Below are 21,925 nucleotides of genomic sequence, written 5' to 3' on the forward strand. Positions count from 1 at the left end.
TGCATGAGCGTTTTTTCCCCCTGCCTGCAAATGCGTTTTAACCTTTGAAGTGGTATCCGCTGAAAACGTGAGAGACGATAGGAAAAGACCTAACAAGTCATTTTATCACCTCTGCACTTGTTGATGAATGCCCTACCCAAGGGGAAGTGCTTACTTGCGATGTTTAATGGACGTCTTTGCCGATTAATCTTTAAATTCGACACCCAATAGTGGCTAAACATATTTGCATACTTACTGTTAGAATGAAAGTTTTGATTTTTTTGATGTGTGTGTGTGTGTGTGTATTGCGCCTCGCGTCAGCGCGGACGAAAACAAGAAAGGCTCACCCTGCAGTCAGCATCTCCAGCAGTTGACAGATCTCAGCTGCCAAACCGTGGGCGCCGTGAAAGTTGAACATTTGCATTCAGTTCAGACATTTCCCATACTTTTCAAAACAAAAATGTCTGCAGCACTATAGTCCGCTTGAGATCAATCTTTTATTGCGGCAACTAGAGTGGGTGTAGAGTGGGGGATATCCATGCATTTTATGTCTCGCCGGGTATATATAGGCAGCGGAACTGCAAAGGACCAACAAGGAGGCTGTAGATCTCTACAGAGAGGATCCTAAGACTGTAACACTGCACCGAAACAGCACTTTCACCACTTCCAGTTGCATTCGAGTAGGCGCTGACAGCCTGAACTGGAGCTAATCCAGGATGCAGCTTGCTTGGAAACACAATCTGTTTGTGTGCATTTATTTGGCTATTATATAAAACACTGTGAACTCGTCTGCTGCAGTGTCTTAACACTTCAATTAGCGAATCAACTCGATTGCTGGACAGCGTTTGAACTTTTAACATCGCCATGCTTTAACAAGCGCCGAACAAATCTTCGCGCGTATTCTTTATGTTTACTAGTTTCTGCCGGGTTTATGGTCTGTCAGTGGCGTCCAATGCGTTACCATCCAATCTCACACAACTTTATAGATTCCGTATGTTGAACCTGTCTACATCCACTCTTATTTGGGCCGTTTGGACAAAATATCAGCCCCTGACATTGGGGGAACAATTGCTCTGTCGCTATGTGCACCGACACCGTCAATTAATTCAACAACATCATCTTTATGATTTCGCTACAAATAGCGAACAGAGCAATTTTTCGTACAATTATGTTTTTTTGTTACTATTACCGTGAAATACATCTAACACTCCAAATCATCTTAATGTTAATTTTAAAAAAATCGGTAAACTAAATAGATAGCAGTAGTTGTAACGTTTCTGAGAAATGAATGGTCCACGGCAGATAAAGTGAAAGAAAACTAGGCCTGCTCCCTGCAGGCAGGCAGCCATCCAGGTGAAAATGTCCACAGTTATGAGAAGAAACTCATCCTGTTCGCAACAAAGGTGCAACGTTCCGTAAGCGCCAACTTTTTTTTTTACCGTAAGACCACTGTCTTTGTTACACAGTTGCTTCTTCATCCCACGTCCGCTGCCCCTCCGCATACAGCACAGAATTCCCTCAAACAGACCTCCTGTTTATGTCCTTCGCACAATCTTTGTGAAGACGTAAAGAAAACAATCAATAGGCCCTCTCTGCATATGGGGTTCTTCTCATGCAAAAGCGAAAAGCGTGGCTGGTGTGGACGTGGCCCTCCAGACTTCACAGTGACAGCTGTAGTCTTCTATCTAGGGACCCTTTTCCATTGACTCTCTCCGAGATGACATGTGTTGGTCAGGAATGAATCGAGATAAGGGATGAGCAACATCTCTGCGGCCATCATGTCTATCTCTACTCCAATATTTTATTCAGCTGCAAAGCATCTGGTTATGTTATTGTAACACAAGCGTCTCTCAGATAGCAAAGAGTTTGCAGTTGGGTGACAAAAGTAATTCACTCGGACACCTCAAACAGGCCATATAGCATCCTGTAGGCACACACTCGCGCGCTATGTTCAAGGACCTAACCTAAAATTGCCTAGTTTGTGCATTTAATAGTGTTGGGCAACTAATCACAATTGAAGTTCAACATCCTGTAACCCTGGGTCCGCCTACATAAGTGAAATTGACTTGAAATTAACAAGCAGGGCAGTTGCACCGAGGTGCCGCAGGTTTACCGATCAGGCAAAACATCTAATGGAAAGTAAAAGTGCCAGAACGAGAGAAATTGCTCCTTTTGCATACAGTTCCATGCAGCAACGATAAATGTTAATCGGATACACGGGGTTTAATTCTTCAATTGAAAAGTCCGTTCAAATCACGTGATTGGGTGTAACGCTGAAATTTGTGCAACACTTCGGCGCAAAGGTATTTACGAAAGCGTGGAAAAGGCTATTGCAAATATTATTTGGGGGAGGGGAATTAATGTATCCACCCCGTTTTCCAGTTCTACATAAAGTACACTCAATCAGTGTCGACAGGAGCGGCGATCACAGGCAACATCCTTTCACCCTTCCTTCAAATTACTGAAGTGAAATGTAATCAACTGAGCATGACAGTACTGCAAATAGTGTGCACTGTTTGACCCGGCATTGTAAACGAACTTTCCGATGTTAAGTATCCACTTTCAGTTCGCAAAGTAGATTGTGTAAAATGATTATTGGACACGTTGCAAAGGGTTGTTGGGTAGATTTGAATTCAAACAGCTTGCAACATAGAATATGTATGTAGATAAAACAATCTGCCCTAATTTACGGCAAAAGATGTTCTTGTACTGGCACATTTCATTATTTATTTGAAATTAACCAGTTGAGATGAGAAATAGGAAACATCACAGCGATCCAATGCCCAGAGATGAAGCGTTTGCATGTTGACACAAATAATCATTCTTGACACTTAAACTTACAACCACGGCGCGTGAATTCTGTCTTAACCCTTTCCCTTCACAAAAATCCATAGGCCGAGAATCAAAGCTTGGGCGCGATTTTCACATGACCGTGGCTCGGAGGAGAAGATTATCAGCAGAAGGCTCAAAGGCTGGCGGTATTAACAGGTCTAGAATCTCCTTAGCTTCATCACCACAAGAACAGAGCAGCCAGAGTCACAGCCAGTGGCTGTCAACGCGGAATGGAGGGAGATATCGATTGGAAGTGAGCACCCAGTCAATGTGTATGAATGTTAACGGCTCCAAACACAATTCACAAACTCAGCCTTTTCCTTTGCACAACACAGCAGACAAGAGTTTTTCGTCATTGTCCACACAAAATATGTGCCATCGCTCTCCATCTCTCTAATACATTTTTGTTATATTCTACGTTTATGTCTAACATATTACTAATACCCGTACACTGCATAGTGCATCCAATTATGCATACAATATAATATATCTATGCATATATATATACACACACACACACACGCAATATTTGTGGTCAGCACTTTTATGTGCTTGAATGTATCTTTGTGAACGCACAGTTAGTGTAGCTAGCTAATGACTACAACATACTGAAAACTGTTGTATACCAGAACAATTATACGATTGCTAGTTATCAGATAAAGAGTATTGGGAAATTGTTCATATATTTTAACACGTTTATTAAAGTTATGTTATTTTCTAAGTAACACGGTTCCCTTGTAATGCTAGACATACATTGAATATCTCTTCATAGGCTTGAGTCGATTTTAAAAGTTGTGATACATCTCTCAGTAAGGAAGGTTGTAATTAAATGGCGACTAGGAGGGCAATGTACCGTAAATCTTGATTTCCAAAGTTTCAATCTGTTAATTATCCCTCATCAATAATCTGTATAGAACACATGCAATGAAGGATTAAGGTGAGTTAGAATCCTAATTTGATGTCCTATGACTATATTTGCACCTAATTACCATAAAAGGGACAGTACAATGGAAGATTGCCAGCTACTCTGATTGTTAAAAAAATTAACAATGATCAACATTCAATAAAAATAAAACAATCTCTGTCCTTCTATTATCAGCAGTTACCACTTTAGGGCTTTGAACGAGGTGAATCGGCAATTGCACTCCATTTCAAAAGTTAATCTTACTATCTGCTTTCCAGAGACATTTTCCCCCATTAACTTGCCAATTCCACATGCATTTAAAATCAACAACAAGTCTTTTTGCTTTACTTGGTTTTGTTTGGACTTGGGGCATCAATAAATAGATTATTGGAATGAACGTAAAGTTGCTTCAATAAATGATTAGAGAGCATAATTACAGAAACAGAGACTGGGATTTCAACATCGGCCAGCCCAAGGGCCGGAGACTATAACACTGCAACTTTAAATACGCCAAGAGGGTTGAAATGAAGTCGAAGGGATGTTTGTCAAGTTCAGGTTTACAGGCAGATCGTTATTGTCATGTTTTTAACCATCGACTCCTTTCCCCCCTCCCCCCACAGCACACGTGACTTTATCCGTCGTGATCAGACTGGTTGCTTCGCTTGTCAAGATTCGTAGACACCCCACACTCCCCTTGACCTCTCTGTAGGAAGATGTAGGTGACACTTGTGATAAACTGAGAAATATATAGCGCTAGCTACGGGGCTGTGATCGGCCAAGTGCAACCGGATTGCAAACAACTGTGAAAGATCTCCCCGTGACTTGAGTAGTATAGCAACAGCTTCGCATCAACTGGACCACGAGGTTGTTTTGATCCATTTTGCGCTGCTGTGAACTTCGGCAGGCCAGGCAGAAAAGACCTAAAAGATGCAGATTGCTCTCAGGACCTTTTCTCTCTCTAGACTGTCAATCCAAACCTTCAGGGCATATAATAACATTCACCTCCAATAATACATTAACATCCATCCTGTACAAGGCAAGCACGTTTCTCCTGACACGAGTACAACTTAGGAAAGTTTACATTTACTGTATCAGTGAATTAAGTAGTTTAACTGCACGATTTAAGGAATACGTTTGAAATATATGGCAACACTTTATTGCTGGAATTTGCTTGCGATTATACTTAGAGCAATACATTTGAGTAAATGACTACAAGAGTTGCTCCAGCAGTCAAAACCATGGTTAGAATTAGCGCGATTGATGCAAAACACACAGAGCATGAGCCAGATACTTCTAAATGGCGTGCAATAGTACACAAGCATACTTTTACTCCGAGCCTTTGGCTAACATGTTCTAGTGACTCTATTTTGCTTTTTCTACACTGCTTTCTTTCTGTACCTTGATTCCAGTGAGCAGGAATAGGTCTAGTAAATCAGGAAGACAATGTACTGAGGTACACAAACGTGCACCATTAACACATTTACATAAACGGAGCACCGAAACACTGGTCACATAGGAGAAGCTCAGTTAGCCTATTGGGTAAGAGCCTGGAAGTATGATTTATACACAGGCGGGATCTGTAAGCAGTTATGGATGTGGATCCTAGGAACACCATCACCTGGCTTAACAGACATGTGTGTAATTGCAATAGCTACCTGAAAAATATAATTGTGAGAATGAAAATACTGCATAACTATATATAGGATCAGGTCTGAATGGCTTCAGACTAAGTTCCAAATAGGAAGTAAGCCGGTTTTGAAGCAAAATTCAGCCACATACATATGAGTATTTGTATTACTGCTTTTCAGACACTTATGGACCTGCCAACATTTTTGAAACGCATTTTTATTTTCTTAATAGCAGCAGTAACCCATTAGTTGGCACTCCCAATTATACGTCAATAATACATATTACTAGAACTTTTAATGTGGGATCCTGCACACTAATCCTGATAATAACACGTCCCTCTGTCACTTTAGCAATTCTAACGGTATATAGAACAAAACAGTGCATTATTAATGATCTTGCACGTGAAATTGCAATTATAGTTTGCAAGAGTCGATCAAATTATAGATTTAAATAGAATTATAGTCCTTGCAGGTATATATATAGAAAATAAACGAGTTAAATCAATCCGCTCTTCTCAAAGAGAAGCCCGAGATAGCAATGTAAGATCCCAAAACTGCAGCTGGGCGTCACAGCCTAGTTCGAAAGATTTTGCTCTTGTTTACTCCAGTATATCAACACTGAAACGATACAGGTACTCTCAGGACTTAGAGTGTGATGTCAGAAACAGAGGCAGAAAACACGTACCAGGGATGAAAATAAGTCAAACTTTTGGTTGACATGAAAGATATTTTTCTCGGCTGGTTTGGGGGTGTGGGTCAGTAATAAAGTTTAACGAGGCCAAGTCAAATGGTGAATAATGGGAGGATAAAATTATAAGCACATCGTGCAACAATGTTCTAAATACCCAATGGTTTTCAAACTTGGAAGGAATCTTGAGTTAATTATCTCTGAGGATATTTTACGTTTATATATACAGTCAGATTTTGTTAGCAGAACTATTGTGTCAGTGTTGCGTTTGTAATCTATAGCATTAGAAAAGAAAGACTTGCATTTTTATAGCGCCGTTCACGACCACCAGACGTACCAAAGCGCTTTACAGCCAGTGGGGTACTTTTTGAAGTGTAGTCACTATTATAATGTAGGAAACCCAGCAGTCAATTTGCACACAGCAAGCTCCCACAAACAGCAATGTGATAATGGCCAGATAATCTGTTTTAGTGATGTTGATTGAGGGATAAATATTGGCCCCAGGACACGGGGAGAACTCCCCTGCTCTTCTTAGAAATAGTGCCATTGGATCTTTTACTTTCACCTGAGAGAGCAGACGGGACTCGATGTAAAGTCTCATCCCAAAGACGGCACCTCGGACAGTGCAGCACTCCCTCAGCACTGCACTGGAGTATCAGCCTAGCTTTTTATGTGCTCAAGTCCCTGGAGTGGGACTTGACCCCAGAACCTTCTGACTCAGAGGCAGGGTGCTGCCCACTGAGCCACAGCTGACACAAAAAAATATCAACAAGAAACTGCTGTTCCTTATATCTTTTTAATTACTGCACATAGCCTAAATAGAACACGAACCATTGTAGAAACAGCATTATTCGACCTTCGTGCCACATGCTAATTGCACTGTTTCGCGTGCATTTGGAGTTGGGGCGACAGAGAACATAAACTTTCCCCGTGCTTCAGGATTCAGCGGAGCTCTGCAACTCGCTCTTCTCAGGACAGGAACTGTGGAACTCACAACATCTGCCAGTTGGGTCGAGATATTGACCAAAAACAGCACAACATTTTCCCCGACTAAAAAGCTCCCTGACAGCCTGGGTTAGAAATTCGATGAAGTCTATAGATCTTCCTGTAGTCATGTCATTGGGACAGCTGCTATTTTCGCTCCAAAACCAATAATCTACAGACACAACAAATGTCATTTCTTTTTTTTTGTTTCCCTCATTGACCCCACACCCAGCGTCAAAACTTCAGTTGAAAAAAACTTTTAAATCAGTCATTGCATCGATCAACTTCATTTTACCCCTAGGAACCTTATGCTACTTCTGCAACGTTTAGCAAATGCTCCAATTAATCATCTCCGCCAACAGATATAATTGAAATGCTTAAAATACATGTTTTAGGAAAGCATACGGGACAAGTGGCAAATTGTCCACCCAATATTGAGTTTCCCAGAGTGATTCTGTTGCAGCAGACGATACTATCAGTGTAATGTCGAAGAAAAAAAGAACACATGCTACAAACTGATGCGAGCGGCTGATAAATTGCAATCAGCCTCAGCGCTACACTGCAGGCTTGGGAATAACGGCGGCCTCAGAAATACAAATGGCTTTAGTGCTTATCAATGGCTTTACACGGCGGGAGTGAGCGAAGAGAATGCGAGAGAGAGAGAGAGAGAGCGAGCGAGCGAGGAAGAGAGTATATTGGAGAGGAGGACGGAGTCCCTCAAGAGTCTGATCCCAATCCCAGCTCATCCATCTTCATTGTGTGTGTGTGTGTGTGTGTGTGTGCAAACGCAGCCCCAACATGGGAAAAAAGGCACTATCGAAGCCACGGCTTTTATTTTATTTCCTCTAGATCAGGAGGGAGATAGTGCTCTTTTTTCTCTCTCTCGCTGGGAACGGGTGCTGGGGGAGAGATATTTTATTTATATTTTACGGTTTTATGTTAGCGACGTGTCAGGGAGACAAAATAAATTGCTAATGCATAAGCAAAACCCGACTGCTTTGGCTTGCTGCGTGTCAGAACTGTGTGGAAGGAGTGGTGATATGGGATTTAGAACGGATGGGAGGCTCTGAGGGATTTAAGTTGGAAATTACTCTCTCCTGTACAAAATCAGTGACTGATGATGGGCATTCTGACTGAATTTGAAAGTGCTGGTCCTAGGGCAAAAGACTGGTTCTGGTGTACTAAAAAAAAGCACTGGGTAAGAAGAAGCAGTTTGACAGAATAGGTGCTGAAAACAAAGCAGAGATATTTTCCAATATCTCCTAGCTTTCGCCTTGCCTGTGGTTTGATTATGTTATTAAGAATTATTATTTTCCAAAAGCCATTATATTCACGCGAATTACAATTCAAGACCACGGCCTTTTACAAAATATGAAACTATATCCATAAGTTCAAGACGTGACATGACACCGCAGTACAAAACAATGTTGGTTTAAGCACTTACATTAAAAGAGGTAGGCTGCCGAGCAACTCTCGGCACAGAGCCAAGTCAACTATGGCAAAGCACAACTGCACATCAGATAGTTGTGATAAATTAACACATATTAGCAAAAATAACCAGTTTGCAGAAGATTGACCCCAACAATGCATTAATTCCAGCAGACCAATGAATTAAAAATGGCGACTGCATTGACTGGGGGAGCTTAAATCCACGTGTGCAAAATTGATAACCACTAGCCAAAACAAGTTATGTTGTTTAATTTGATTAGTGAAAACTGTAAACAGCTTATTTACGCGGGATCCTTCTTTCAACTTCAGCACGTACAAAGCTGGAGCCGGGGAGCTTCCTTTGCAAGGAAGCTTCAGGCACTGGTGATATTTTATGCTTATGATGTCATTTGTGTCCCAAATATTACAGGAATACAAATGGCTCTGAAACTGTTAAGGCTTCTATCTCATATTTCATATGTGTAAAATAAGGAGCTGTAGGGGTAATTTGAATTTACTGCACACCTCAATGACTGCATACAAATAGGCATGACATTTGCAGTGGTTGTCCTAAAAGACTGTATTAGACCTTTAGAAATCTAATCAGCAACCCCCTAAAATAGCGCATCTATCTAGCAATGTTTTTTGTACTGTTGTAAAATGAATTCTGCCATTACAACCTATTTTCCAGGGTTCGCACAGTCTAGGAAACACGATGGGTAAAGTAGTATTTAAGTATCATAGTCTCAAAACAGTGTCTAACTTCACATATTGCTAAAGACAACGCCGATTTAAACAAAATTAACACGTCGTGAATGAGACATTATTAATCCGAAGCTAATTTTAAGAGGGACTTGATTTGTATAGGCTTTCTTCGGCAACATAAGTATTGAAGTAGGAGTGGATTTTAGGAGGTTTAAAGGCACCGTTTCTGTCTATGTTGGTTTGAACTATACATCGCTCGAGATTTTGTCGCTTTAATTGCAAAAAAGTTATTTACAGCGATCACATTGGTGCAGTTAAAAGGGGTTACTCAGTCTCATCGCCGAGTAATAAACTATGTTGTTTGTTATGACTCATTCTGCAGACACCTCTTCAGTAAAGGTTGTAAATAAAGGCTGTTCAGTGGACTCTGGGTGGGTAATAGTTCTCACCTTGACTGCAAAGCCTGGCCCAAATGTTGGATGACGAGGTCACAGAGGAACTGGATGTGTGGCCACTTGGCCAGACTTGGAGGAGTGTCAAGTTGAGGAAAAGAGTGTTGAGGTGGAACAGTGACATTCCAAACTTGGGGGCCAGGCGTCAGGTTAACCTTTATCTGGCCTTTGCCTCGAGTCTGGCCTTGGATAACAATCTGCTAAAGGTACAACATCTTTGATGTATTGAGCGATTTATGAGAAGCAGTGTTGACACAGAGACATTCAGATCTTTTTAAAAAGAAAAAAGACGTTCCTAATTTATTCACCTTGCAGTCTCCTATTTAAAAAACGAATAACTCACAAAACGACAGAAACAAAACAAAGTGTCTTATGAAAAAGAACACAGAAGGCAGGATATTAATAGAAGGCGAATAGATTTTAGGAAGGTATGAAGGACCACGAGAGAAGAGGAGAAACGAGAATGAAAAATATAAACTGAATTAAGATGCAATCAATGTATAAATATATACACAACTATAAACAGAGCAAAATAAGAACGGTCAAACTGAAGTCCTATAAATGCTGAAAAGATCAAAAATGCAATTATCAATTCATATATTGAATAATAATAATTATAAACTGATTTCGCAGCATGCTACAGTAAGTCTTTATATTTTGGTCTAATATATTTGTATAGTATTTAATTATTGGTAATAAAGTATGGATTTTGTAAATTCATTAAAAAAAAATTATAACGGAGGCATCTTTAGATTGGATATCATTACAATGAGTTAATTCTTTTAGCATGTTATTATTCAGCCATCAGTTCCTGGGGCGTGCTCTGCATCACCAGTGACAACCCCTGCAGGCTCATTCACGTTGCTACAACACCTAGCCCCACAGGGGTAATGGCACCTCGGCCACAGGCGCGAATTCTAACACGGAGCTCGGTATCTGCTCAGAGATATATTGTCAGCTCTACATTTGCTTTTTGCACGAACTGGGTTACGATGCTTCTGGAAATTAGGCCTTAACGGCATTGTCGAATTTCATTGTAATTAAGGTTTGCTATTAAGTACAATCGAGAGTTAATTGTTATTTCTGAAGGAAAGTGATGGCTGGGAACAAAAAGTGCAAGTGAATAACCCAATCCTACTCACTGGTTGTGTGCCTATATGTGCTCAGTTATCTATCCTCTCTTGCCTTCATGCAGCACACACAGTTTCCTGTGACAGTGCTTTGAGCTTGTGGAGTTAAAACCAAAGGTTTGAGTTTATCACTCCATACACACCGAGTGCCAGTCACTGAGTGTTCTCACGACTGCTCGCCCAAGCAGCACAGAAACAAGGCCTAATCCCAATGCCTGCCTTAGGGTCAGTCAGTGCCTTCAAGGGTATATACGACACAAACGCCAGGATTCACTCGCTGCTTCGGTAATGTACCGCGGGGCAGCCCCACGGAGCCAGTAACCGTGGAGTTAAATCGCATCTCAGGACGATCTTTACAAACCTAAAATCACCCAATAGCTGCAAGGGTAAACAGCACCATAGGGCGACTCTCGCAAACCACACAGTTCCCCAATAGCCAGAGGGGCACTCGGTATCCCGGAGACCCAAGAGTCCATCATAAATTCAAATATCATGTGGGGAACATCCACTTTAACCCTCCGAAGTCTTCAATATGAACCTTGCATCGCTACCTTTACAATAACATATTTCTTATGTCTGACATATAGCACCATGGTGCCGTTCTTCTTCCTAATAAAATATTTTAATCTCGTTCCTTTTCTCATTTATAATTGTTTATTTTCTACTTTCGTTACTCACCTTTATACAATACCTCGGTCTCCTCGTTCAATTTTTACCCCAATCACACCCCTCCCTAAAAAAACCCCACCTAACTCTCGGCAAAGAAAATGCTCTCTGACACAGAGGATAGTTCTGTGTAGGCTTACAAATTAAATTTATCACAAAATTCAGAATCAGATTACAAATGTACCCACTTACGTAACTCCCAACAACTTCCCTCTCCTTTCGCAAACAGCACAATGCACCCCCAAAAAGCTGCTGAACATTCGGGGCTATGGGTACATCCTCCTCCCATACTTTGCAATCCTCACCTGGGCAGCCGACTCCCTACTTTCTCTGGAACAATGCAAGAGGCCTCAATGTAAACAAAGTGCACATTGCAGAAGTCAGCCTACCATCTTTAAGGCTGGAATTCCCAAGAGTCACCACGTGATGCTCTTTCCTGGTCTCCAGGATCATTGTTCAGCATCCCACTCTTCCAGCATCATTGTTGAATGGCCCATTGACTGGGAGTCTTATTGATTGGCCTGTTTCCTGGGGAGAAGAGGGGGAAAGTAAAAATAATTAAGAGGAAGGGGAGAAAAGTAAAGAAGCACAGAGAGGAAAAGAGGAGTGAGAGAGAGAGAGAAAGACGTACACAGAAACAATAGTAAAGGAAGATTGACAGACAGAGAGAGAAACAACAATGAAGAGAGTGAGGATTTTTTTTGCAGACTTATCAGAACAAATATCCTTTGCTCCAGGAATGTGAGGAACCATGAGAACTCTTTAGTGGAGCTCAGTCCCGTGAAGAATGGAAAAGGTGGGACCCAGTTCTAAAATGTTTAAGAACCACTGCTTTAAGACAACCCTAATGTGCACATGTACAGGAGTCTGTCTGAACTTTATTTCAGATGGAAATTGGAAGAAGGCAGAGAAATGAGAGCAGCTGACTGAAAATCCATGCTTTTGGCAAGTGAGGAAGAAATAACAGGTGGCTGCAGGGGACACGGAGAGATTTTTCTCTTCCGTTTTTAATTTAATTGCACTTAAGTGCCTGGGACAGTCCAGAGAGTCTGAGAGGGAGGGAGAAATTGAAGGGATAAGGAGAGATAGAGACTGGATGCAAAAGATGGCAGGAATTAGAGAACAACAAAGAAAGCAGAGAGTAAGAGAGACAGAACTCAAAGAGAGTGGAATAAAAAGTACCATCTAGAGCAAAGGGGGAGAACATCACAAAAAAACATAGAAAGGGGGAAGCATAGAGGGGAGAGAGAAAAAAGTATAGAAACTACAGAGAAAAAGAGTCAAATTGACACAGAGAAGGATCAGAGAAAATATGACATTAACCTCAGGTAGCGACAGAACAAGGGAGTAACCCAATTTTGCAGAAACTGCAGAGCAAGGAAGATACAGACAGATGAGGGAGAGAGAAAATATTACAGAAATTGCAAATAGGCAACAAAACAGATACCCAGAGAAAGAGGGAGAAAATATTACAGAAACTGTGGAGTTAGAGCAAATAGAAAATATAGAAACCACAAATAGAATACAGAAATCAGAGAGAGAATGTGCATTTATGTTGTGTACTGTTTGGATTAATAAAAAGGGGAAATAAGATTCTGTTGAGGACGGGTAGAAGAGAGTTGGAGATATATTGTTCTCAGTATGGGGACATCAAACCTGCTGAGGAAGGAGAACATCTGTTGAGAGGTGGAAAGAGTGAGGGAGAGAAACCTTTTTACATAGAAAGACATCTCTGGCTCTTCTAAGAGCAGGAGGGAAGGTTACTATTGAGCTTAGTGTTATAAAACAGCACATCATCTGACTCACCACAAACAATGTTATGGGAGGTCCACAAAAAACACTTGGATCAATATACCACTTTATCATCCCTTTCCAAAGCATCTTATAGCACTTCACATCCAATGAACTGCTTTGAAGTGACTCTTGTTAATAAGCTAATAAGTATATATATTATAATGTTGGAATATTATTGTGAATCAAGAGATGTTATACAATTATATGCATCTCTCCATATTGTATTCAAGACTTTAAAGAAATGAATTTTTGCTAATATCTCCTTATGTGGCTCAGTGTCAAATATTGTTTGATAATGCTCCTGTGAAGCACCCTGGGACCTTTTACTATGTTAAAGGTGCTATATAAATGCAAGATGTTGTTGTTTGCTGATTCAACATGCCAGAAGACTTGTATTTATTGCATATTAGAAGATTCAGTACTCAATAGAGTTATATCTTTTAATTTAACCAAAATCCTTAAGTCTGTTTAAGTTTAAACAATTTACAGAGAGCATTCATGTTTTTTGATGAGAAAAATATCACGGTGGAACAGTACAATCAGGGAATGATATATGAAATTGTACTCGCTCTTTTTGCTTTTGATACCTTTTTCTTTTGAAATATTTACAGCATTCTAACCATTCAGTGTTCAGTGTAACACATTGGATTTCATAAACCAATGGATTATGTTGGATCGGGGGGGGGGGGGTGCGGGCAGTGGTGAAAAGTTATATGAGTTAGGTTGTGGAATTGGCCAAAGCCTTTGCAGCTGACCCACAAAGTAATGGCTGCAGCTATATTTAGATAATGTTTATATGTGTGACCGCTCGGTATTTACAGTGATACCATGATATTCCATATTTGAAGCAATGATATAATTCACACTATTTTCAACATTGCAGGGAACTTTTCCTGAAGGCTGCAGTATACACTGGTGAATTGGTGAATGACATGTGTTTTTGAAATACATATTCAGCTAGAAAGATAATCTTGAGACACATTGCATATTTCAAACATCAAGTGACATGGGTTTGACACATTCACTGATTATTTTCTACCTTTTGTGTTAATTTTTTCCATTTTTTTCCGGGTTACCCTCTCCTTCATGCCACGCAACGCTCAAGCTGAGAAAGGAAGATCAGGCAACCTGCTCCAAGTTCTTTGCTAAAAGCTGCTCTGTAAAGGTGCAAGGCACAGGCTGGGATGACTCATCCTTTGATTTTTCTTTCTCATAGGGAAATCACTTTCTTCTATTTGGCACCTCCTTGATTTCCTGGCGTGGAGAATCATAGGGATAAACCCACATCTTACTGTTCCATGGCACAGTGCCTTGGCATATAACCAAACTAGCATATTCACTACTGCATGTTAACATTAAAGCATAAGAAAGTACAAGTTATCAGTGACAATGATATAACTGTGTTCTGTAAACCCACATTATAGAGCCCGATATAGAATAAGTAGTCCAATATCTGAATTTGAAACAGTCTTAATTGGATAGATTCTGCTCACTGGATCTAGTATGGTTTTAACATCAATCCCATATAATGTAACAGAAGCACACAGCCAAAGAAGCTATGGGTATAGATTGAGTAATGTGCATATTAGACATTCCATGCATTTTTATACATATAAACAAACATCTTGTGAATGTGCAATGTCAGAAAATCTTTGAAACTATTGGGAAATACTGCCGATGTTTGGGATTATTTCTGGTTAAACTGACAATTACAAATGTCTCTGCAGGAAAATATACTAACTAATACACCAGCTCAGCTTGTATATGTCTGTGCCTCCCATTACTTCTGTCCACCCCTTTATTATTCTCCAGTGGAATTTCTATTAATGTCTACCTCCCAGCATGATGGCCATTTTTAACAGTCTCCATCAATAAACCATTACTTTTCCTTGCAGACACACGGAGTCACCTTCTCCCATCTTTAATGTTTTGTTCACAACTTCATACAAAAATGACAGACAGGCTCCCCCATTGGCTCAGCTTGTCAGTGCATGTTTTAGTGTGGAACTGAGCCAAATGGACCAGGAGAATTCCAGGTTATATTTCCTGGTCTCTGACGTGATAGGTGATCTCAGCCACGGTGACAGTCAAAAAAGCCAATTTTACCATTTTGTTCCATGTCGTGCACAGAAAAAATCTTTCTGCTGACCAATGTTTGCTATCCAATGATCTGTGCTGAGCAAAATCGACACTATACTGAGTAAAGTCATCTTCTTGCCAGGCGCAACAGTCCAGTAGTGTGTCCCATCCCTTTATTTAATAATAACTTACTGAGCACCCTCTCAGGTTCGATGTAAAAGATCATTTTGAAGAAGAGCAGGAGAGTTATCCCTGGTGTCCTGGCCAATATCTATCCCTCAACCAACATCACTAAAGCAGATTATTTGGTCATTGTCACATTACTGTTTGTGGGAGCTTGCTGTGCACAAATTGGCTGCCACGTTTCCTACATTACAACAGTGATTACATTTTAAAAGTACTTAATTGACTGTAAAGCACTTTGCGATGTCATGAGGTCGTGAAAGGCGCTATATAAATGCAAGTCTTTTTTCTTTTTTTATAGTCATTCATTTACAGTGAACTTAGTTATAATGGCCCGACAATGAGGCATCTTCGTGCTGAATACAGCCACCCTTTCGCTGATCAACATTTATTTTAAAAGCATTTCATGCACTGAAGGAGAGTTTTGGGAGAGTAGTGCCACACAGCCCATAACCGATTTCCTCATATACATTTCCACCTGGTGCTCTTCCTTATCTGATGCCAGGTAGAAGCAAAGACATAAAAGAAGTGGATTTCCATCGTGGATAGCTGTACTCAACATGACAGTATTCATTATGGAGTTTGCTGTGATTAAGTTTGGTATAGTGGTTAAGTTGGGCAGTTTATACTTCTAATAGCAGGAGCACCACCATTTGCTGTCCATGACTGTTTTTAAATGTAAAGGCGTCTAATGTTTATTTCCATCAATGAAATGGTGGAAGTCAAGTGCTGCCATGAGGTCTGTTGACAACCTCAACAAAGTATTTGATTATAGCGAGTCCCACATATTTGCATATCTGTTAATTGCTTACTCAACCAATTATCATCATCATCTCTGAGACATGTTTCCTTCAATTACAAATGTGTATTAACATTTTCATTTTTTTACTGTTTAATTAAAGACTCTGCATCCACGAGCAGTTTTATTTGCTCATACCCATTTGGCATGCTATTTTAAAAATTTCTGTTTATCCGCACTGTTATCAATTGAATATAGTTTGCCGTGAGATTTTGTTGTTGTGACACTGTCAACCAGAAAAGATATGGCTTGTTTAGGCAACACCGAGTACAATTTGCCCTCTGTAGTTCCTGATGTGACCTGCATGCATAATTGTTGTACATTATTCAAGGACTATTTGCATATTCTGTGTGCAGTTTGGGCAAAGTTCTGGTTATTAACTGCCTAACATGGAGAGAGACTTTGGCAAGTAAGAAATGGTCTATTGGGAAACTTGGTTTAGCATAATCTTCTTACTGGGAATAGAATAGTGACTTGGCATGGCTAGAAGTCATGCTGTAAAACTTTAATATCAGTATTGAACTATATTGATTCATTACTGGGAAAGGACACAGTTTAGAGCTGAATATAAATAATGTTCATGGTTAACTAGGATATCTGCTGAATGAGTTTAATCTCAATCCTTTACATATTTTAATTTTATGTTCAGATATTTATGGGTGTACTACAGGCTAAAACTAAGTATGGATTAAACTATAATGCATGGCCTCATTATTGATTAGAAATTCTTGTGTGAGCAATAGCTTACAGTTTGCCTGTGTTTTGCACATCAGCCAAAAAGTTCCTCCCTGATTTCTGGGGTAACAACAGAGATTCTGCAGTTGAGCTTGCTAAAAAGGTCAATTAAGGGGAGCTTGTGCTAAATTCTCAGCCTTGTACTTCCCACTGAATGTTAGGCAGCGCCTGTCCAAAACTGGCATTAGAGCAGCAGAAGGAATGGGAAGGTGTGGATGGTGTTGTGAAACGAAGAAAAAGAGCATGTGGTACATTGGGGAAGCTGAGACAAAGCCAAAGTGGAATGGAGATCAGGAAAAAATACTACTTGGATGGGAAACCGCTGCACTTGTCACAAGTACCATGTGGGCATCTAGGTCGTGTGTTAAATTAATGTCAAACCCATCAGTTATATATCTGTGCTATCAATTATTTTCATGTTAGAAGGCAGAACTGAAGAGCAGTATTACATAATTCCATATATTATCATTTAAATACGAATGATTGTGTACACCGGATCAACGTATAACTAACAGGACTGTTGAAATGTACTAATCCTGCTGATATTTAACCTACTATTATCACGGCGTGATTGCATTTTCATTATCCACAGGACCGAGTCATTCAAATTTAAAATCCAAAAGGAATGGCTGAGCATCAGATATATTTACAGATTGTGATGCATCAAAATGGCTTTCAGAAGTGACACAAAAATTGGCTTCTGCTGGTGTAGCCATCCTTGCCCCAGCAACTGCGACAGTAAACAGTTGATCAACATTGCAGTGGTAAGTGCAGACTGGAAGCGCTCTACTACTATGCCAGCTTTTTTTTTTAGATGTCCCGTGGAATCCTATTTTGATCTTGAATGATGGTGGTCATGTTTTATGAAGTGTGTGAGTGAAGATAGGCCTCAAATAAGAATATTGTTGAATGCTAACCCTCATATGGTAACTATTTAATGATATTGAGACATATATCAATGAAAGGGCATGCAATGTACACTGTCAGCATGTAAGCTGAAAAACCCATAATCATTATTATTTTCTTTCATGCCCTGTTATATAATAGTGACGATATGATGGCATAATATATTGGAAAAAGAAGCAAAGCAAAAATGTGATTATTCCTTTTTCACTGTGTGTTCCAGTCTAGATCAGAATTATTTGCATGCACTGCCACTTTTTAATACTTACAGTGCAAAATAGTAAATATTTTGAAGATATCATGAATATGCACCAAGTTTTTAAGACAATCTTAATCTCTGCAGCACAATTAAATTACATGTTCTATGTATTTTAGTATAATATATTTCATCATTAACACAAGCTTCCCTAGATTACAAGATTGACTACACGCCAAAAGTATTTCATTTTGGGATGTCCTAGGGATGTGAAAGGCGCTATATAATGTCCCTTTTGAGGCATGAGATGTGATTCGCTTCTCACAGTTTAAAAAAAAGTACTAGGCTTAACAAGTGGCGCAGCACCATTATGGCAGGTGTGTGCTCATAAATTAGTTGCATTAATTCTAATACTTTCAAACAGTCATGAATTCCATTGAGTAAAATAACACGCGAGAGTTATAACTTACAGAAATCAAAACTAATGCACCATTCACCCATATTTAACACACAAAGAGAAATCTCTAGCCATAATTGTTGAAATAAATGGGCAAAAAGCATGACTGCTGAATGCAAGCACAAGGTAAGATTTCATCTTGCTATTTATATGTAAAGCAGGGCATAGTTTTATAAACTGGTCAAAGTGGTGATGTTTACAGGTCACATAGATTCAGCCCTTCATGATGTTCATCTAATTGACTTACCCACTTATTTACATAACACAATGCTATCCCAATCTTACCGCCATACAATGCAGTGGAATGGACTGAAGTGTTATTTGTGAACTGTGATTTGCAAGCTCAGTATTTTTACAGGTCTATCCTGCATTATATTCAGCTTAAATTACCTGGTGCCTTTTATTAAATAAAGATCATATTAGTAATTTTGTGACTGATATACATGCAAGTGATATAATATGATTGGTGATAGTGAACATTAATATTTGCTTTATATGAGTTCTATTTATCCAACAGTGGTTAAAATTTACATGAATTACACAAATGTAATGCAACAAAGAGCTTAATTTAATTATACTTAATTTATTTTTATTACTTTAGTTGTCTGCACTGGATTTTCCTTTTGTTGCCAATACTAACTGCAAAAATCGTTAATTGGTCCAAAAATTCATAGGGATTTTAAATCAATGGATTTTCTTGTTCACAGAATCAACAAAGTTAAAATCCACATGAAATGCATTTATTATACAGTACGTGTTATATATCCCCAAAATACGATCTTGGGAAATAGACCACAGAAATATAAAATGTGAATTACAAATTAATATTTATAATCCAGTAGCAATCCTCATACATACCAACTTGTTTATTTGTAGTAGTCTTGCCAACTTACAGTATCAGAAATTGTTTCCTGGAATTGCAGCTGGAACATCCAGTTACACTGTAATAGATTTTATTTCTGCCATAGTTCCAGAAATGAATGACTTCTGTGAAAACGCGTGCACTGACAGCAATTTGCATTAATTAAAGGGTTTCAACTGCCTCTTCCCTCTACAAACATATACAATAAGTCAAATTGCATGTGAATACAGCAGGCAACACTGTGTTTATTTTAGGTTCAACAGTATCTCATTTACACGTGTTAATTAGAGCTAATTGGGACTAATTAAATGAACAGGAACCCCTCTGGGGATGTTCATACCTATAATTTTGGTAAATAGTCTTAATTAACATATGCAAGTTAGGGCTAATTAGCATTGATTAAGGGATTTTAGCTAAATTTTAAAGCGCTGCTCTTCAAATACTTTAAGCAGCACAGAATGTAGAATAAACGTTAAGCATTAAAAAGAAAAAAATGCTTTGGTTCCATTTAACATCAAGCTTATTTACACAGTTTCAATTAAGTTATTACTTAACATCTCTAGTTTGTGTGCCAATGATAACAAAGTCTTCACTTGGAGAATTGAAATTTATCCCTTGTATTCCAGATAATAATTTTAAATCTGGTTTGAATATTATATAATGGGTTAGCCTAAAGACTAAGGGGGAGAAATTCACTATCAGCCCACAAGGGGTGCTAATTTTTAAAAGTTTGAAAAGTTAGTGCCAGGCGCTAACGATTTCAAACTTTCGAAAAATTCGCTGTTTGTGCTCCAATTCAATTCAATTCAATTTTATTTGCCATATGTACTAGTACAATGGAATGCTTACTCCCCGTAGGGACACGTCAGCTATTTTTACAGCGCCGTGTACAGAAAGTCAATTCTTTGGCATCCAGTGGCAGTGGGAGCACGATGTCCCTCAGCCGCTCCGTCCTCCTCGTCATCGCGGCCTCCTCCTCACTGTTGCCGGCTCAGCTCCACGTGTGGTGGCCTGCTTCTCCCGCTCACCCTCTGGCCACCATTCCCAGCTCTCCTCCTCCCAGTCGGACTGCGAGTCGTCGTGGCTGCTGCTGCTCGATGCGCTGCGCTGCCTCCGCCCGACTCGCCGAACACACCCTCCGGTTGCCGCAGCCTCCACCTCACCGTCGCCGGCTCCACGGTCCGACGGCCCGGGCCTGCTTCTCCCGCTTCCGGTCCGGCCTCTGGCCGCCATGCTCGGCTCCCCTCCTCCCAGTCGGAATGCTTCCCCACTGAGGAGCAGCCGGCCGACGTGCTCTAGCGGGTTGACGTGGCTGCTGCTGCGTCCCGATGCGCTGCGCTGCCTCCGCCCGACTCGCCAAACATCTCGCTCCGGTTGCGGGAGCGAGCGGCGAGAGCGGGCCGCCCGAAGCAGGGAGAGTGCGCTAGCGCCGGACCGTCTCGGTCGCCATCTTGACTTTCAAGAAGGAAGTGGAGCGCTAAATCAAGCTAAATCAAGGTAAATCAAGCGCTCCACTTCATTCTTGGAGCGCAATCGGCAGCAGACGGGGTGGAGACTTCAGCAGCGCTGCACACTGGGCCGTGCAGTGCTGCCGCGTTCAAAGGCTCCTTCCCTCCCTTAAATGGAAGGGCCATCGCTGCAGGCTCTGCAATATAAAAAATACCTACCTGGACCACCCAGGCAGCTGCGATCCCGCGCGATCAGCCCTGGCACTCAAGCAGAGTGCCAGGCTGATCGATCGCGGGCAGGGACGAAAAAAACTGGAATAAGAAAGTTAAGTTTTTTTTTACTTACCTCGGCCACCTCGCCTTTAATCATCGCCGGCCGCCCGATGCACGCCTCCTGCAGCTGTCAGTGCTTTCAACCGACGCTGCTTCAGGGGGTGGAAGTCAATTTTGGGTCCGGGATGCTACCGGGGCGATGTGCACGGCGATGACATCACGATCTTCAGGTGAAGGAGATCGGGGCACAACGCCGTAGCGCCGCCGCAAAACTCCCGCTGAATATGGCGGGAGTCGATGTCAGCACCATGCCGAGTCGCAAAGCCATTTGCGCCCTGTTGGCGTCCCCCGGGGCCGCTAACGGGAGGCAAAAAGGCACCCAATTTCACCCTCATACTTTTAACTTCAAATCTTGTTTAGTGAAACTGTCAGAACTATTTTTTTCTCTCCAACAGTTTTCCCTGCACAATTCCTTGGTGATAATAAAACCCAACCAGGTCAACAAAACAATTCCACAGAGTAAGATTCCCTCTCTAACAGCACTGTGGGAGCACCTTCACCACGCGGACTGCAGCGGTTCAAGAAGGCGGCCCACCACCACCTTCTCAAGGGCAATTATGGACGGGCAATAAATGCTGGCCTTGCCAGCGATGTCCACATCTCAGGAATGAATTAAAAAAATGTAGGGGTGGGATCACAATACTATACCGTTATATCTGGATGAGGATATCAGACAACATCTCCTGGTTCTATCAATAGAAAACATTAAGGTCGGGGTATGTTTTCCACTGTGTACAGTT

At 40.7% G+C, this 21,925-nt stretch overlaps 1 long non-coding RNA gene across 1 annotated transcript in view; it reads left to right on the top strand.

Moving 5' to 3' along the window:
- Positions 1–21,925, top strand: part of LOC147102504 (uncharacterized) — a 51,446-nt gene that overhangs the window by 613 nt on the left and 28,908 nt on the right. The gene's annotated exons all lie outside the window — the stretch shown is intronic.

The sequence above is a fragment of the Somniosus microcephalus genome, chromosome 22 (assembly GCF_052327205.1).
Source record: "Somniosus microcephalus isolate GS21.2 chromosome 22, FLI_Smic_1.0, whole genome shotgun sequence".
Taxonomy (NCBI): domain Eukaryota; kingdom Metazoa; phylum Chordata; class Chondrichthyes; order Squaliformes; family Somniosidae; genus Somniosus; species Somniosus microcephalus.